Here is a 19250-nt window from a genome sequence, read left to right on the forward strand (position 1 = left end):
TGTTTAGGTAACTCCATATTTTCTGGATTTTAGGTTTTTCTTAACATTCCAGCCAGACTATTCTTTCTAAAATAAAACTGATATTCTCTAGAAAGATTTACGTGAAGTAACTCGCCCTTCTGTGCAGCCGTGAGCTCTGGGGATATTGGTCAGAAAAGCAGGTCCTTGAAGTAGCAGAATGTCTGTGTCCCTTACTCTCAGACCAGGAGGCTGCGTTTTCTTTTTATTCCCTGCCTACTTTCCCATTCCCTGAGCACCATCGACCTTCCTCTTCAGCCATCAATATCCAGCATCACTTCCACAAACGGACTTCACTCTCTGGCTCTCTGAGGGCTTCTGTAACAATCTTTCTGCCTTTGGAAACTCCTTTCCTTTTCTTCCTCTTAGGATAGAATGCTCATGCAGAAATTCCAGCCCAAAGTACAATCATTTCTTTTTTTTTTTTTTTAAGATTTTATTTATTTATTTGACAGACAGAGATGACAAGCAGGCAGAGAGGCAGGCAGAGAGAGAGGGGGAAGCAGGCTCCCCACTGAGCAGTGAGCCCGATGTGGGGCTCGATCCCAGGACTCTGAGATCATGACCTGAGCTGAAGGCAGAGGCTGAACCCACTGAGCCACCCCACTTTTTTAAGTGGGCTCCACACCCGACATGGGGCTTGAACTCACAACCCTGAGATCAAGAGTCGCATGCTCTGCTGACTAAGCCACCAGGTGCCCTGCCAAAGGACGACTACTTCTGTGTTCTAGAGCAACGAAAGGTCTTTGTCCAGCAGGGACTTAATCTTCTGATTAAGTCCACGCAGTTTTAAAGATACATATGCAAAGGGAAAGGAAAGGCACCTCTCCTAGCTCATCCTACCAAATGGCTAACGAGCAACTCACTCCCTTGAATGGTCCCCAAGGCTGCCCTCTATTCCTGTCCCGTGCTTACCACCAGAAGAGCCAACTGGACAGCACATCTCAGAGCACGTCTGCTTCACTAGTAAGTGGAACCCTCTCCTTCATACTACCCGTTTCCCCACAGGACACAAGACGCTTAGATTTGGGGACTTAAAACTGTTTTAGAGACACTATGGGTTAAACAGGCCCTAGGCCCTGGGCTGCCCTAGGAGTCCTAGGATATTTTATCCACTGATAACCTCAGACTCGTACTTGTAAAGGGATTTTAGCATCATTAATAGTATTATTCCTCATGAACCTGGTATCTAAGAAAAACCGCGAGCTACAAACAAATGAATTATAAAACCAATCTTTGAAAAGGAGTATGAAGAAAATTGGAGGCTGGGGCGCCTGGGTGGCTCAGTGGGTTAAGCCGCTGCCTTCGGCTCAGGTCATGATCTCAGGGTCCTGGGATCGAGTCCCGCATCAGGTTCTCTTCTCAGTGGGGAGCCTGCTTCCCTCTCTCTCTCTCTGCCTGCCTCTCCATCTACTTGTGATTTCTCTCTGTCAAATAAATACATAAAATATTCAAAATGCAAACTATTAAAAAAAAAAGAAAATTGGAGGCTTCTTTTTTTGGGAGGGGGTAGATTGCTTTGCTTTTTCTTTCATTCACCTTTTCACATAGTTATTCATTCATTAAATATTTGTTGATCATCCTCTTAGGGGCTGGGAGTAAAACAACAGTCTGAGGCAGACGTTTCCGGTCCCTGTGGAGCTTACAGCCCCGAAGAGTAGAAAGGCAACCAAATACGGAGAAAAAGGAAAGGAAAACCGTGTACCTAGGCCACGCGGTAGAAAGGATGGGCGTACAGTGCTCTGCTAGGATTAACTGGTCTAGTCAGAGAAGCCAAGGAGACCCGGGTAAAGTGGCAGAAATGAAGGTTCCAGTAGAGGTAGAAGGTTCCAGTACCTTCCAGTAAAGGTTCCAGTGTGTGTGCGCACACACGGTGTGTGCAAAGGCCCAGCAGCAGAGGCAGCTTGGTGGGGTGAGGGAATGAAAAGAAGGTCACCCAGAAGCACGGACGGGGAGAGGATGGGAGCAGATGACACTGGACATGGGACGGCGGCTGGGCCATACAGGATTCATGGGCCAGAGCCAAAGAAAGCCTCCGCAAGTCTTTCCTGGAAGAGGTGACACAGTGGGCACTTCTAGAAGACTACCCTGGTCCCAGTGCAGAGAAACACGTGGCAAGAGTGGCTTCCCACAGTCCACTTAGAGAAGGTCACTGCAGGACACCTCATGAAAAATGAATGAATGACCGCTCCGAGTGGACAGAGGCGCCACAGACAGGATTTGGCCATGGGCTGGACAGGAGGGTGGAAGTTGAGGTGGCGCGGAGGGATGGCTGGATTCCTTACGCATCTTTTCTGAACAATTTGGTTTATCGTCGACTTGTGTCTACGATTTTACTCCCTCTGCACTCCTGCTTCACCCCGAAGGGAAAATCCCCCACTACTTCAAAACCAACGATGCACAAAGGCCCCCAGCATGATTCTACCAAGCCCCTCGGATTATTTTGAATACATACAATGTGTGAACATTTTCATTTACAGTTTTTTGGGCAGGCGTCAGTTTACAAATTTTTTTTTTTTTTTAAGATTTTATTTATTTATTTGACAGACAGAGATCACAAGTAGGCAGAGAGAAAGAGAGGAGGAAGCAGGCTCCTCGCCTAGCAAAGAGCCCAACGCGGGGCTCGATCCCAGGACCCTGAGACCATGACCTGAGCTGAAGGCAGAGGCCTTAACCCACTGAGCCACCCAGGTGCCCCTCAGTTTACAATTCTTAAACTAAGTTTGGTTTCTCCTTCTTCTCCAGTTTTTCCGCAAGGAAAATGAAATGAGAAACCTGAAATTTTGATAGAGTAGCAGAAGACTTTCAGCCACGAATAATTGAAACCGACCCAAACCAACTTCAACACAAAAACGGATGTACTAGAATAGCACAAGGGTGTCTCAAGGAACTGAATGGGAAACGCAACCAAGGTTATAGGCAGGCTAACTCCTTCCAGAATTTCTCTCCATGTTCTGTCTGCTCTTCTCTGTAGGGTGGCTTCAGTCTTTGAGTTTGCAAGTCTAGCTTTCTCCCGACTCCCGTCTGGACAACGGCTCTGCGGCAGCCCCTGTATTTATATACGTTGGGTGTAGCCACTGACACTGACCCTCAGTCCTACAGTGTTTCAATTCCAAATCTCAAGGATGGAAATTTAGCCCGCTATGGTCAGGTGAACCAGGGCTGGGGGTGCGTGGGTGGGTGCAGGAATTCAGGAAAGAAACAGCCAGTGCCACTTCTGGGTTCCCAGAGAAGGGAGAATTGTTAGGGACTTGGCAGACACCCCACGTAGAGGAGGGAAACAATAGCTCTTTTGCTTCAATAAACATGTATTAAGCACCAACTAGGTCCCATGGTCCGTCTAGGCCCACGGATACAAAAACAAGTGCACTGAATTCCACCTTTCAGCAGCGTAACGCCCAGCACTGCCTGTGAACACCTTAGCCTCTACTGATCTGCGGTCAACGACCTATTGCACATACCTAAAAACCCAAGATATACTACATAGAGCTCACATAGATGGTACTCACACCGTGGAGTCAACATTTGGGCGCTCATCTTGCACCATAATAACACATTTGCAGACAAGGAAGCAGAGATTCAGAATTTTGTTTCCACTTGCCAACAAATGAGCAGGAAAAAACCATAAAACTTAGAATGCAGATAACAGCGGCCGCTCTATTTTCCATCATTCATCCTTCTTCAGAGAACACGGCATCTATCTGTACGTTCTTCAGTAGCAAAATGCTCACTGAAGATCGACAGCACGTCCACCAAGTTACCAGAGAGGCCCAGGCAGCAGGAGTAGGCAGCACAGCTGACTCGGAGACGGAGACCTGTAAGCTGGGCACACCTACACCAGCTGTGTGATCTGGGGAGGGCTGTGCACCCGTAAAGTGAGGTTCACACCTATCTCCCAGGGTCCGCGTCCAGGAGCAGGGACGAAAAGGAAGAAGATGTTAGGGAGACCTGTAGGCTGTAAGCTTCCCGCGTTCCCCAACGTGAGCATGGCCTAGCCTTGCAGACTTAGCTGTGCATCATCTTTCCTTTCCAAACAAATCAGAAAGAAGCAGCCACCTAGCTATTGTACTGTATTAACTGTCGCCTACAAAAAGAAAAGGGAATGTGATTTCGTTCAGTTTCCTTATCCAGCACAATTTTCCTTCCGTCCTATTGCCTCACGAACCCTCTTTTTATGTTTCCTTTTTATGGCGAGCTTAAACTCAGATTAGCGGCCGTTCTAGAAAGCTTCCATCTCTTCAATTTCTCTTATCTTCGTCCTCTGCCAGATTTTATTTTTGCATTTTCAGATTTTACTAAATCTCCATTCATTTGTATGAGCATCGCTGTCCATTTAAAATGCTGGAGGCATGTTCGCTTTATCTAGACTACAGGCATTTTAAATCAACGGTATTGTTTTTGAGTTTCCTCTTGCTGTCTCAGTATGATGCCAAATGTGCAACGATGCACAGGTGATATTAAGCTACTTTCATTTTAATAAGTAATCAAAGCATCATAAAAAATACTTCTTATTTTCAGAATTCCTTCCTTTATTATTTGAAATCTGCATTCCCAATGGGGGGGATATTGCCCCAGACAGATGAAATTGGTTCTCAGGGGACAAAAAAATTCTTGGATATCACAGTGGGTGTGGCCTGCAACCCCTCAATCCTATTGGACTTCATGGCTACACAGCATACCTGTAGTATTAAAATGTCATGGTGGGAGGAGGTAATTAGGTTAAAAAAAAGTGTCTAAAAAGACACTTTAGTAAGAAAATAATGAGAACGAGTTTTTTAAAATTGAGGAATATGATTTAGAACTAACCTATACTTGCATAGTATAGAGTTTACAGAAGAGTTAAATACAGACTTCCATTTGATCTCCACAAACACCAGGTGAATTGAACGGTATTAACTTTTTTTCCAGACATACTAATTGATCATCAGAAACTACTTCCTAACTGTGTGACTTCGGTGTCATCAGACTCTATGCCAAGCTGGGGGTTCCCTTTCTCCCTCTCCCTCCTCTGTTCCTTCCCCCACTTGCATGTACACTCTCGTGTGTATGTGTGGGTGTGTGTGGGTGTTTGTGTGTTTGTGTATATATATATAATCTTTAAAAGATTATATAAAAAGATTATATATATATATATGAAATCTTAAAAAAAGAGATCAGTTGAGTGTATAAAGGTAAGGGTTTAAGGGGTAGAAAAAAATTTATGTTACAGGCGGCCCCTAAATTCAAACTGCTTACAGACTAATAAAAAAGGAATACCATGTCCGCAGATAATAGGAGACAAGACCAGTGGTTCTCAAAAGTCATTCTTTAAGACCGACTAACAATCTTTTCCAAATTTTCAAGGATAATCAAATTCAGAGACAGAATTTAAAGTTCTTTGCCTTTATATTTTCCCCTGAATCTTAAATAACTGCTTCTGCTTGTTCTCAGTTAGACTATAAAAAGATAACATAGGAACAAATGAATGGACAGCCAGTAAATATTTGAGGCGAAATTCAGGTACTGAGTAGCTGAAAGTACTTACACTTGGTGAGACAGGTAGTCACACTCGTGTTTTTTTCAGGACTTCCAAATACTCTGACCGCTCAATGGTGCTGAACTAGATTGAATTTCAGGGTGGGTCCTGCATCTGATTTTTCTTTAAAAACCATCAACTGCCATGTTGCAGAAGCCCCTTACGGTACCAGTGGGTTTCAGAATGAAGGAATGAATACGATGAACCAAGTGTTAAGTATCTGAAGAAGAATAAGGAAGACAAGTGACATGAGAATTGAGAGAGAGAGAGAGATGCCAGGCTGAGCTAGAGAGGCCGACGAGCTGGTTGTTCACCAAACAATTGCTCCTTTTCTTCCCTGGGCACACAAGTTAGACATTTCCCAGCATGCCTCGCATTTAAGGGTGGAAATATGATTGATTCACTTCCAAGAGAATGTGGGAAGAGGACAGAAAACCACTCCTAGACTGGGCCGTAAAACCCTGCAGCGGAGGGGAGCAGATCTGAAGCCCTGGACGTGGGCAGCGCTATGAGAGAGAAGAAGCCGGAGTCCTTGAAACACTGGCTGAGGCACAACTGTCCAACTAGGAACACTGCATTGCACTGTTAATGAGCAAGAAAAGTATACTATGTTAAGTTTCTGGCACTGGGGCACTGTTACATTTGTTAGCTACCCTGACTAACGCATTTGAGTCAGCCTGAAACCACCCAAGTGCTCAGAACCAACCACGACACAATTTTCCAGAATAAAACCTTTTTCAGATAAGCTGCTTCACAAAATCCCTGATACTGCCATTAATCTGTTTTGCCTCTAGAGACAACAGTACTACTTTATTAGGACAAAGGTGGGTATATGAATAATACTCCTAAGATCACATCTGAACTAAGATACGTGATACGTGAGATACGTAAGATACGTAAGATACGTAAGATAGGTGAAACAAAAACCTTCCCATGAACCAAATGGGCTTACAAAGGTCTCCATTTCTATATGCCTTTTACTACTACAAGGGTCACACTTGTTTTCACCCTAGGCAGGAGATAAACATTAGCATCTGAAAATATGGCAAGGACAAAAATTCACCTGTGAAAAAATATGGATGGTGGAAGCCCTGCAGACCTGCAGACCTGAGGTCTTCGTCTTGGATCCCACCATGTGCCATCTCTTGCCATCCCATGTCCAGTTAATGTTTACTGAGCACCCAGTGTGTGTGTGAGAGCCTGTGCTTGCCGCTGGAGATAGAAAAGTGGAGGGGGCAGCCACTGTATTTAGCAAACAGCCTGTTCAAGAGACAAGTGCACACATCTAAATAGATATTTCTAGTCTATCTAAACAGGACATAGTGGGGACCCTGAAGAGTAAGTGCTCGCCTCTCCCGGGATGATTTCCCAGAGGCAGCGATCCTTACATGCCCCCGAGCTACCCGTGAAGGGACATCTTCTCGACTTTGCTCCAGTTACATAAATGAACAGCTTTTACTGAAACTAGCCGATTATCCAGATGTGGAAATAGAATAAAAATGTGGAGATCCCCTTATCAAGAATGTGAGGACATACCACCCATTTACATACGTTCGCAGTCAACATCTGCTAATGCTATGCAATATTAGAAAAATCAAGAAGTCATGCAATATTAAATTTGAAAGAATATAAATTTACCTCCCCTACCCCACCCCCACCATGGTCAATTAAGGTCTTGTGGGAAATCCTTTGAAACTATGCAAATCCCTTTCTTCCTCTAGCTTTGCCTACTGTTCTAGTATCTGCTGGTGGTCCATCTGCAACAGTGATCCCTGTGGGGGTTACCTGTGGGGGTGGGGATTCTCTCTGTCCTTCATTCTTTGCACACTTATTGGAGTTCTACTGCAAACGAGAGCTGTCACTTCTCCTCCACACACGGTCCACCCTCGTTATTCACAGATTATGAATCGGAGAATTCACCATCAGGCTACAATTTATACTCACGGCACTTTCTTGGTCCCTTGTGGACAGGGGCAGAGCCGGGACAAACCTGAAAGGCGCGCTCCCCTGCTGAGGTCCAGCCAGGTGACACTCTGCCTCCTCCTGTCAGCTCTCCTGCCGTAAACAGGTGTCCTTTGCTTTTTCGATTTCGTGCCCCACTTTTCACATTTTTGTGCTTTTGGTTGGTGATTTCCCTGTTTAAAATGTCCCTCCAGCATAGTGCTGACATGCTGTCCAATGTCCTAAACTGGGAGAGTACGATGTGCCTTACAGAGAAAACGTGTGTGTGAATTCCGGCAGGAGTGATGGTGCTGTTGGCTGTGAGCTCAGTGTTAATGAATCAACAAACTAAAGAGTGTCTTTAAACAGAAATTAAAATAAAAGCAGGTTATGTGTGGATCAACTGGTAAAAAGGTTTGGACCCAAGGCTTGCAGGAACCCAAACCTATTATTTCCCTTAAGAGCGATGGCTCGGTAATTCAGGTTCAGAGGCTGCTTTTATGGAATGTAACTAGTGAGAATAATGAGACTTGACTGTGTCTGTTTGATTAATTGCTTATTCGTGTCACTCTTAACTCATGGATATTATTTTCCGGGTTATAATCTACTATCAACTTAATCTATTGTGGTGCTCAAATTGTTCCACCTTGGTCACTGGGATAGTAACTTTATAGTGGAAAAGTGCAGTGACCATCCTGACCAGCTGGCCAGTACCACCATCACCAACAACAATACACACTGACATCACACGTGCTTCAACCTGATGCACTGAGAAGGATGAGGAGCCATTTCTGTGCTGTTCTTGATGGGGTGCGTGACTTCCGTCCAGTCATAAGATTCCAGACAGGCTTGAAAGGAGCAGTGTGGAGTAAACAACATTAATCTGTTTTCTTTGGGGCCGTCAAGCTTACCAAAGTCAAGGAAAGACTGAGGAACTGTTGCAGAGTACCGGAGATCAGAGAGAAAGGGCAGCTAAATGCGATACGGATTCCAGGTCCTGCCCCAGTGAAGGGACAGGAGTTGGAAATTTCCAAGTGAAGTTCACGTGGCGTCTTTAGTTCACGGCGCTATACCAGTGTTAATTTCCTGGTTATGATAACTATGTTACAGTATACAAAATGTTAATAATAAGGCATAGCAGGACAGGGACATACAGAAATTCTCTGTACTATTCTTGCAATTTTTCTGTAAGTCTAAAAGCAATTCAAAATTGTGACCACCGAATGGTCGGGCATACCCCTGGATGCGGAAGTTGTGGGAAAGGGGAGGCGACTCCATTGTAAATACTGTGGATGTTGGGCAGTGTTCATTCTTCCAGGGTTTTCTGAATCCAAAACCTTTGGGGAACAGTGAATAAATAAACATCTTCTACTTTAAGTTATTGTAGAAGCTTTGGCTATGCCCAGGCAGGGGACTTCCCTTTCAGCTGTTGACTTTGGACAAACCATAAACTCAGTTTTCTCATCCGTAAAAGGAAGAGGCTGAAATGAATCATCTTACTTTCTATCTCATATATGTTACAGCACAACATCTACTGTTCTAAATTAACCTTGTTATTAGCACCTGAAATCAGGTAGTGCAAAAATACCCTTTAGGATGCTTATTTATTCTGCTTTCTTAATACTTGACAGTAGTGCTGACATTTCATAAGAAATCCAGGAATCAAATGACAGTAGTTTTTAGGAATTCTGCAGCACTGCCCCCTGAAGCTCATTTAGAAAATAGATACTTGATGGGCTCACAAACAATATAAATACATCTAAAGAATCAGGACTGTGCAGCCCTTTAAAATGTGTAAATCTCTCACCATTATGAGGAAAAGCAGATTTATAAAATTTGCACATGTATAATGACTTCAGATAACATTTTCCACACAAACATTTTTAGATGGAGATGAGGTAGAACTCCTAATTATACTCTGGTACAGTATTATTTCAGAGGACATAAATCACTGATAGAAGAAAAATGCACGTTCTATACTGATAAAATACCACAGAACAGCCGAATTTCATATGCATTGAATCCACCCTCTACAATGAAGGAAATCATAATTCTGTCAGATGTTGCTAAGTCGACTGGGAACTTCAACTTCTGCCCGTTTCATGGTTAATACCATTGGGGAAATACCAGGAGAGCGAAATGAGAGAGAAAGCCGTGAGTCTGGTATCCACGGTGCTGGTTGCTCTGCCAGAGGGACCGAAGGAGTGAGTGGACAGGTTGAACGTGAACCCTCTGTGGGTTCAGGAAATAAGCTTCTTTCTTCCTTTCCTCACCTGATAAATTCATCAGTTGGTTCAGAACAGTGAAAAATGAGGAAAATGACAAGAAGGGAGTTCAGTTCACTGCACTTTGTACGGGTAATATTCCTCACCCCATTGTATAGAAGGCAAAATGGTACTTGGTTAAGAAATTAAAATGTATGTATTTTGAACCATCATTAATACACATTTAGTTACTTTTTGAAGGAAAACTCACCAGGTTTTTACAAGTCGATCCTTTGATCACTCATATATATATATATATATATATTTAAGAGAAAGAGAGCACAGGTGAGCAGGGGAGGGTAGAGTAGAGGGGTAGAAGGAGGGAGAGAGATGAGCTTAAGCAGGCTCCACACTCAGTACAGAGCCTGATGTGGGGCTTGATCTCACCACCCCGAGATCATGACCTAAGTCAAAATCAAGAGCTGGATGCTTTGGGGAGCCTGGGTGGCTTAGTGGGTTAAAGCCTCTGCCTTCGGCTCAGTCATGATCCCAGGGTCCTGGGATCGAGCCCTGCATCGGGCTCTCTGCTCAGGGGGGAGCCTGCTTCCCCCCACCCCCCGCCTGCCTCTCTGCCTAACTGTGATCTCTGTCAAATAAATAAATAAAATCTTAAAAAAAAAAAAAAAAAAAAGAGTTGGATGCTTAACAGACTGACCCAAGCACCTCAATCAATTCAATGTAAATAATGAGCTCTAATATCAACAAAGCAGAACGGTAACCAGAATAGCATCACTATCATGCTATTAATTAGCACTAATATCACAGCATTAATATCACGCCATTAATATCCTGGGCTGCCATCAGCTTGTTTTCTTTCTCATTTACCTGGTCAAGCAATTTCATTCTCTGGGCCCTAGTTCCTCATCTTTAACATGAAAACAATGTAAATCATGCTGCATAAAGCTGTTGTGAAGATCAAATGAAATAAAATATACAAAATGTTTAGCGCAGTATCTAGCACGTAGTAAGGACTCCATAAACACAGACTACAATGAAGACATCAAAGAAACACCGTGGAGTAGGAAGTGTTGGCCCTGCGTGGTAGGACTGAAGGTGATTATCTTTTCCTTTATCAGTATCCTTTGTTTTGCTAGATTTCCTAAAATGGACACATATTCTATAATCAAGAAACAGGTTGTTTTAAAAAACAAAGTAAGAACTGTAAATTCGCATCTATATTCCTTTATGTCCTTCTTTCTTTTCCATAACTGGTTATCTAGTGATTCCTGACCTGGGAAGAAAGGAGGGGTATGGACAGCTCAGATTCACTTGACCCAAGTTACGCTGGGCTCGCAAGGAGTCTTCGAGAACGGAAATGAGAAATGATCCGAGCACAGGGGAAGGTGGGGAGCATAGGAGGGAGACGTCCAGGCAGTGGCAGAACTTGGAGAGAGAGACACAGGAGAGAAAGAACAGAGAGAAGAGGCACGGCTGAAGCTCTCACGGGCCAGGGAGGTTGCCAACAAAGCGGGAGGAGAAAGGACCGGATATTGAGTGTGGAGCGTGACGTCAGGAACTTGCCATGGCAATTTTTTACATCGACTCAGTATCTGAAAAAGAACCTATAATTAGAGTGTACTGTGGTGAATGGCTCTTGCCACGCCACTCGGTCACCGTTCTCAATGGTTTTTTCCCAGTCCTGCCCACAAGTTCATCATTATCTCTACCTCATTCAGAAAAGTTGTGAAGAGACTTCTGACAGCAATAAGGATCCACACAACCAACGGATTCGATAAGAAACTTTCTGTTCCCACTTTCTACTCTTAATTAAAGAGCTACTATTCTTGGTGTTACCTATACAACTGCAAAACTCACACTCCGTGGAAAGAATGGCCAAAACCTCACGTAAGCCCCCAGGGGACACTACATAGCAACCTCCACAATGCTCTTAGACGGTGAATGTTTTAAACAAAATATGATGCTACCTCCCTACCTACTGCTCATCACTGGGGTGTATGCTCTGGGGTGGGCGGGGGGGGACTAAGTTATTTATTCCTATGCAACCACACGTCATACCGCCACACAGTCTTCTTGAAGAGTCAGTTACCATCGTGGTGAAAGATACATCCTGTGGCCATGGGAGAAAGTCAGATCGGCAGAATTGCCGGGGATGGGCTCCATGGCTCGGTTTCATTTACTCCAGGAACCAGATGGCTGCGCATCCAGTCCGGGGAGAGTCGGGGGAGACAGATGTGAGGGATGAGCTATGTGGAGGGTCGCAAACAGAACCACAAACACAATTTAGTTCCACTGACTTCTATTTTTATGAATGGCTACAGACTATTTACCGGTAAATTATGAAGTGAATCATTAAAAGTTATTCAATGTGTTATTAGTAAACTACACTTAGTGTATCGCCAGAGTTTACTAAGGATTTATTCTATATCCTTCTACCGTGGCGTCGTGCCCAGCAACGCTTGCCGATGTTCAAAAGCTCCCACTGGGCAGGCCCCACATAGAAACCGGATTCCTGTAAATTTTTAGAAAGGATCTTTAGGGAGGAGCCTCCCCACTATCGATCTGAGTTGGTCAGGTTTTTAATTACTGTTAATTTTCCTTTTTTAATGATTAATTGCTCTTAGTTTAGCATCTTCATTATGAATTGAGTTGGTTGTGGACTGCTCAGTAAACAACTAGAGTGTGAGAGTTTACTTTAGTCCAGACCCAGTGCTAAGACATTTATAGGCTCACTTATTGCCTTTAATACCCCTTTGAGGCAGGAATATTCTTGTCCTCACTTTACAATGAGGAACCTCAGGAACTTATACAGAGGGGCTAGAAAATTTGCCTGAGGTCACACTGCATATTTAGAAATTTGAACTCAACGATCTTTACTTTAGATTGAGGGTCAGCTAACCTTTTCCCAGAAAGGGCCAGATGGCAAATATTTTAGGCTTCATCAGCCATTTTCTACTCCACGGTGCTACTGGAGCCTGAAAGCAGCCATGGATGCTAAGTCAACAAAGAGGCATGGCTGTGTCCCAATAAAACTTTATTTACAAAAATGGGCATCACACACAATTTGGTTTATGGGCCATAGTTAACGGACTCTCGCTTTAGAACCCTCGCTGTTAACCTCTGTGTCATTAACATTTACCCTCTTAACTTCTAGTGGAGCACGTATGCAGATTCGGAGACCAAAACATTCTAACAGCTCTATGGGACATGAAGGCATCGCAATTCAGGTACTTATCACCTGTGTCCTTACCGATAAAGATGTAAAATATATGTCTGTACAGCAGTATACTCATTATTTTTGTTTTTTTAATTTGCAACATAGGATCAAAGTGAGAATAAATTGATTATTTAAACTCATATTGCAATATTCTACGATGTAAAATCTATACATAAGCTTGTCAATTGATTTTAAATAACGTATACAGTCCACATATTTGGGGTCCCATTGCTTTATATAATCTAGTTGGACTACATGAAGTAGGGCGGCCAAGGGATCTTTGGTGTTACCTAGGATGGCTATAGTCCAAAAACATTTTTTTTTTTTTTTAAGATTTTATCCGTTAGACAGAGATCACAAGTAGGGAGAGAGAGGCAGGAAGAGAGAGAGGGGGAAGCAGGCTCCCCGCTGAGCAGAGAGCCCAATGTGGGGCTCGATCCCAGGACCCTGAGATCATGACCTGAGCCAAAGGCAGAGGTTTAACCCACTGAGCCATCCAGGCGTCCCCAAAAAACTTTTGAGAGGGTCCCACTCTACAGGACCAAGGGAAGCTTCTGAGGCCCCATTATGTCTGGAAAGAGATTTCAAATGGCAGCAGTTAAGGAATGAAGACATTTTATCATTTTCAGCAACAGTCTCACACAGTGGTTCCTGTTAGAAACTGAACTGTGTTTCTCCCAAATTCATATGTTGAAGCCTAAGCTCCCCATGTAGACTGCATTTGGAGATAGAACCTGTATGCACTACATCAAAAACTAATGATGTACTTTATGGAGACTAACATAACATTGGAAAAAAAAAAAAAAAAGAACCTTTATGCATTAAATAAGGTTACATGAGGTCGTAATGGTGGGGTCCTGATCTGATTGGCCTGATGTGCTTATAAGAAGAGGAAGGGTCGCCAGAGCTTTTCTTGCTCTCTTTCTCAGCGCACACACACAGAAGAGGCCATGTGAGGACACGGCAAGAAGACAGCCATTGGCAACCACAAAGAAGGAACTTATCAGAAACCACCCCTACTGGCCAAGGACTTCCAGCCTCCAGAACTCTGAGAAAATAAATGTGTGTGGTTTAAGCCAGTCTGGGGTTTTTTGTTATAGCAGCCTGAGCTGACTCATATAATTCCCAACGGTAACTATTTTATGAACTTCATGTTATGAACTTCAGCAAGACATTAGCTGTATATTCACTATCTCTTGATTGAGATTACAAATACATATATACCCACAAATAAATGGATATGATGACTTCAGAGATACCCCTATGCTACTATTCATAACAGTATGTAAATATCTCTGGGGGAAATATGTTTTGTCTTTAACATGTCAAACACTTTACAACAGTAACTCCCTGTTGACCACCCTGGCATCCTTGGTCTTCCGGAAGAAAATCATCTATTTATAGTCCCTTTTAAGTCTGGCTAAATTTGCACTACCCTGGGTTTGGTCCCTTTCCCCCAGCTGCCCCATGACTGAGGGTGTGGCACACACGGAATAAAATATACCAGATACAGTTTAAGAAAATGATCTAATTGCAAGAATCCAAGAGCCAGCACAGATCTAAGGCCAGGGAAGGGTCATGGCAGCCGTGGGACTGAATGCTGACCTTCTGCCCTGTAACTAATCATACATCAGTCTTATTTGCCTGAGACTGAAAGTTTAGTGGGAAGAACCAACATCTTCAACTTAAAATCCTTTTTTATCCCAGGGCGGCTGGGTGGCTCAGTCATTACGCATCTGTCTTCAGCTCAGGTCATGATCCCAGGGTCCGGGATCGAGTCCGACATCAGGCACCTGCTCAGCGGGAAGCCTGCTTCTCCCTCTCCTACTCCCCCTGCTTGTGTTCCCTCTCTTGTTGTGTCTCTCTGTCAAATAAATAAATAAAATCTTTAAAAATTAATAAATATTAAAAAAATAAAATTCTTTCTATATGAAATTTATCTTTGTAAGGACATAACTGATATTGTTGAAAAAAGGTTCTAGATGGGGGGTTTCAACTCTGGCTCATCATCTAAGACTATGGGCACCTAACCCCACTCAGAGCATCTCTGAGGGGTAGACTCTGAGAAATCAGGACGTCACTATACTCCCCGCACCCCGCTACCAGCGATCTGGTCCAGCTATCTTGACCCCATTTCTCAGATTTGCATTTGACCATTGTACCCGATGACTATAACCAATGGCCTCCATTAATGGCCACCCAAATCCTTGCCCTTTGCTTGTGACTCTGTAGCACCCTGCCACTCTGAGATCACCCAAGTGTCACTCTTTGACCAACAGAATTTTAGCAAACTTGATGTAAGCAAAGGCTTGGAAAAGTGTTTGCTTACATGTTTCCCCTTCTTCCCTCAGTCTCTGCCACTCCAAGGAGGACATCCCAGGCTGGTCTGCTGGCATGATAAGAGAGGCACATGGAAGGAAGCCAAGCCATTCCAGACAACGCTAGTCTAGACCATCTAGGTCACCCAGTGATCTGCCGACTTTGGAGAAATAACAAATGGTTATTATTTTAAGCCCCCTAAGGACCAGGCTGGTATGTTCTACAACATGGCCAACTGATACAACTGTGGTGCACAGTGACCAGGGGGACAGAGCATCTAAACAGAAGGCTAATACTGATAGTGTCAGAGACCCTGGCAGAACTTTTCAATTTACATTCTACAGGATGGCAGTGAAAAGAAAAGGGGGATTTTCCAAGGTCAGATGTCTGGGAAATGCTAGGTAAAAGTTCAGCTTGGCTGTTTCTTTGCTGCAGAAGCCTCTAATATGAGGCATGGAAAATCTTGTAAGCAGCGTTTCCAAACTTATTTGAGCATGGAAACTTCTCTGTCCCTCGCCCCCATGCTGAGCATCACACAAAATGACTATCCCATAAAACATATTTTAGACATTTAAGGCAACTTTGTCTTCATCTTGCTTCCATGATGTTCCAGAGGGGAGAACAACACTTAAAGCAAGAGAGTTACGCAGACAGACTTCACAGAGACTCCATGAAGTCCAGCAAAGACTTGTCAACTTTAAGGGTCATTCGAAGACGGACTTGCCTGCCTTGGAAAGCAATGGCTCTAAACCCCAAGTCTGAAAGCATCCAAAGAGAGAGAAACATGAGGTTTTGAGACTTTTTTGCGTGTGACAGCTAGTTACTTTCATTGATATTCTTATTCAATAACATGATGAAAAACCGAGATTACCTCTTTCTGTGTAAAGTAGTATAATGGTAAATTTTATGCGTCGACTTGGCTGGTTACGGTGCCCAGTTGTTTGGTCAAACACTAGCCTAAACATTGCTATGAAGGAATTTTGCAGATGTGATTGATATTTACAATCAGCAGACTTTGAGTAAAGCAGATGTGTCTCCACCCTGTGGTCTCAGCCAATCAGAGTCCTTGTCTCTCTCTGTCTCTCTCTCTCCTTACACACTCAGACACACATGTGCACACACACACGCTCTTGGCCTGTTTCTCCGTAAATACAAGTAGATATCAAACATCCTTTGTAATTGATCACTATCCTAGATTAAAAATCCCCTAAAAGACCTACTCTTGCTGCGTCCTAATACTTGTCCTGGGTAGATCAAAATGCTACATTTCCCATTTGTTCCTCTGAGGACTGTTCTGGGCGGTCAGCTGAGAGGAGAGCTGAGCTGCATTACGCAGTGATAGTCTCGACGTGACATTTCTAAAATTCTTTTCAAGAGGGGCCGGTTTTATGAGTCACCTTGGGTGGCATAGTAATTTTGTTGCTGTGTAATGTCTGTGAGGAACTCACAGTCCCTTCTGAGCCAGAGTGACCCAACTTGGCAGGGTCCCAGCCCCTATTTATGGCCTGAAATATGGGGGAAGAGGTCACAGGAGGTGGTTCTCTCTTGTGGAATTGAGTCAGACAGATGATAACACTCCAGGGTCAGGGTTAACGCGAAGCTTGATTTACTGCGTCATCTTCTCTGAATGATTTCCTGGGAGCGTAAATGAACGACTACAAAGCCCGTGTTGATATCCAATACTTAATCATTTAGGGAAATAACTAAACAAAATAAAACCCCAAAACCAAGTAAACAAAAACAAGAAGAGACTGGAGAAGGCTGGTAAGAAAGATGACTTTCTTTCAATAGGAGAAATAAGTAAGGAAAAGACCATGTATAGTCCAGTGGCTGTGGGAATTCAGAGCTGGAACTAGCAACTTCCTAGGTCAGATGCCCTGTTCATGTCTTGTCTGAAGACTTCTCGCACTGTAGCAATGGCCATCCAGAACGAGTTCCTTGAGGACAGATTCTTGTACCCAACATTCTTGCATTTCCTGTACCTGGGTCAATGCCTGGTACAAAGCAGGAACTTAGAGAATGTTCACTGAGTGAAAGCACTAGTAGAGACATACAAAGCACTTAGCATCCTCATAGCTCGAGTACCCAGTCAGCATTCTTTCTACTCTGACTATTGAACTTTAGCAAGCCCGTGACCCAGCGCCCGAGAGTATTTCTTTCTAAACTTGTCCTGACATATACGTGCAGCTTTTGAGTTCTTAACTCATCTTTAGGACTGGGGTCTTCTAATTATGTATGCGTATCTAGTATTTCACTAAGGCTGCCATCACGAAGCACCGTGGGAGTGGGGGTGAGGGCAGGGAATGTTGAAACAATAGAAACACATTTCCTCACCGTCCTGGTGGCTAGGAAGCTGACAGAGATCAAAATATCAACGGGGTAGATTTCTACTGAGGCCTCTTTTTGGCTTGTCTGTTCTCCCTGGGCCCTCACATGGTCTCCCTTCCGTGCCTGCCTGTGCTCTAATTTCCCTTTTTAACGATGACACCAATCATATTGGATTAGGGCCCAGCCCAATGACCTCATTTAACTTAATTACCTTTTTAAAGGTCCTATCCCTAAATATAGTAATGTTCTGAGACACTGGGGTCTTCAACATACGAATGGGGGGGACACAAAGAAATATATGTACACACACATAACATACATACATAATACACATCCACATATTTTCATTATTTTAATGTCAAGAAGGGAAGGTCTTCACATCTATCTTCAGATCATCTCTCTCACTGTAAACCCTCCTCACTATGTACAGGAGGCAAACTAAGGCTATGCTTTATCTCTGCTCTAACAGGTAATTAAATCACCTTCAGACTAACTCATCGATTTCTTTTTCATTTATCTCAAGTTTTTATTTCTCCTTTCAGAATTCTTGAAAGCTGAAAGACACAGGAACACAAGAGACTAGCTGTGGCCCACTGAGAGGTCACTAGAACCTAAGCCCCTTTGAGAACACACTGTTGTGTCTGTGTGTTTCCAGCACAGAACGCATTCCAGGGCATGTAGTAGATGTTCAAAAAATACATGGTCAAAATGGTGAATACAGGAAAAAGAACCTCATGCTCGGTTCCTGTTTTCAAGTTCCAGAATCACATTTCCCCCTAAGCAATACTCCCATTATGCTGACTCATGTTGAGCCCATTGTATCCTTACTTTTTTAAAACCACATTTATGTATAACGACTCATTTCCTGGAGTTTAACAGACTCATGTGGACCGCTGTCTACATTAAAATACAAGCTAAAGTCTTCAGAATTTAACTTACACATAAACAAAAACCAATGGCATTAACCCACAAGACAGTCAGTGTTGTCCGTTTAGACCCCAACCCCACTGAGGCAGACACAAGCAGCCATGCGTGTCCTCTTGACTTTCCATCACTGAGGCAGTGTATTCAAGGGGCACATACCTGCTGGGGTCATCTTGACTCATGACCTTGCCTTTGCCTTGGCCCAAGTAGCATCATCAAGAGGAAAAGGGAGACACTTAGCTAATCGGCAGGGCCCCTCCTTGTCTAACACTAGCTGGGCATTCAACTGATGGGCCAGTAATCCAGCGATAAAAATACCCTGTGGCTGAAAATAGAATATCTAACATTCTGTATCTAGGACTGGACCTGCCAGTGGCTTTTTGACTTGGACCCCTGAATGAATGACTCTGATCTGTCTTCTGGCTGGAGACCCAGACCCAGTGCATTCTAGTTCCTTTTATGACCTGGTGATGCACCTAGGATGGGATGAGGACATCAGTAATAGCCACTAGAACACAAAGACGAATCAGCAAGTTTCCTCCCTGTTAATTCAGAATAGAATGGTCACAGAAACAGAAAACTAGCCTCCATAATCTCCATATTGAGATTGAAGGGTGCTGACTGATAGATGTGTGGATGGGCCATGGCTGAGCTCCTTAAGAAATGTCATCATCCTCTCTCAAACCACTGGTAACCTAACGACTCTGCTCTGCCACTGAACACTCACGGCAAGTCCTGGAACGCCACCACCCAGCACTCGCTGGTA

General features: G+C 43.7%; 1 long non-coding RNA gene across 7 annotated transcripts in view; it reads right to left on the reverse strand.

Moving 5' to 3' along the window:
* Positions 1 to 19250, reverse strand: part of LOC116570212 — a 95889-nt gene that overhangs the window by 35184 nt on the left and 41455 nt on the right. Inside the window, exon 1 of one of the 7 annotated variants that reach the window (XR_004277326.1) lies at positions 5543 to 5738. The exons of the other annotated variants lie outside the window; for them this stretch is intronic. This is a non-coding gene — a long non-coding RNA (uncharacterized LOC116570212). Of the gene's footprint in view, positions 1 to 5542; positions 5739 to 19250 lie in introns of those variants that run through there. 7 annotated transcript variants of the gene reach the window in all.

The sequence above is a fragment of the Mustela erminea genome, chromosome 12 (genome assembly GCF_009829155.1).
Source record: "Mustela erminea isolate mMusErm1 chromosome 12, mMusErm1.Pri, whole genome shotgun sequence".
NCBI lineage: Eukaryota > Metazoa > Chordata > Mammalia > Carnivora > Mustelidae > Mustela > Mustela erminea.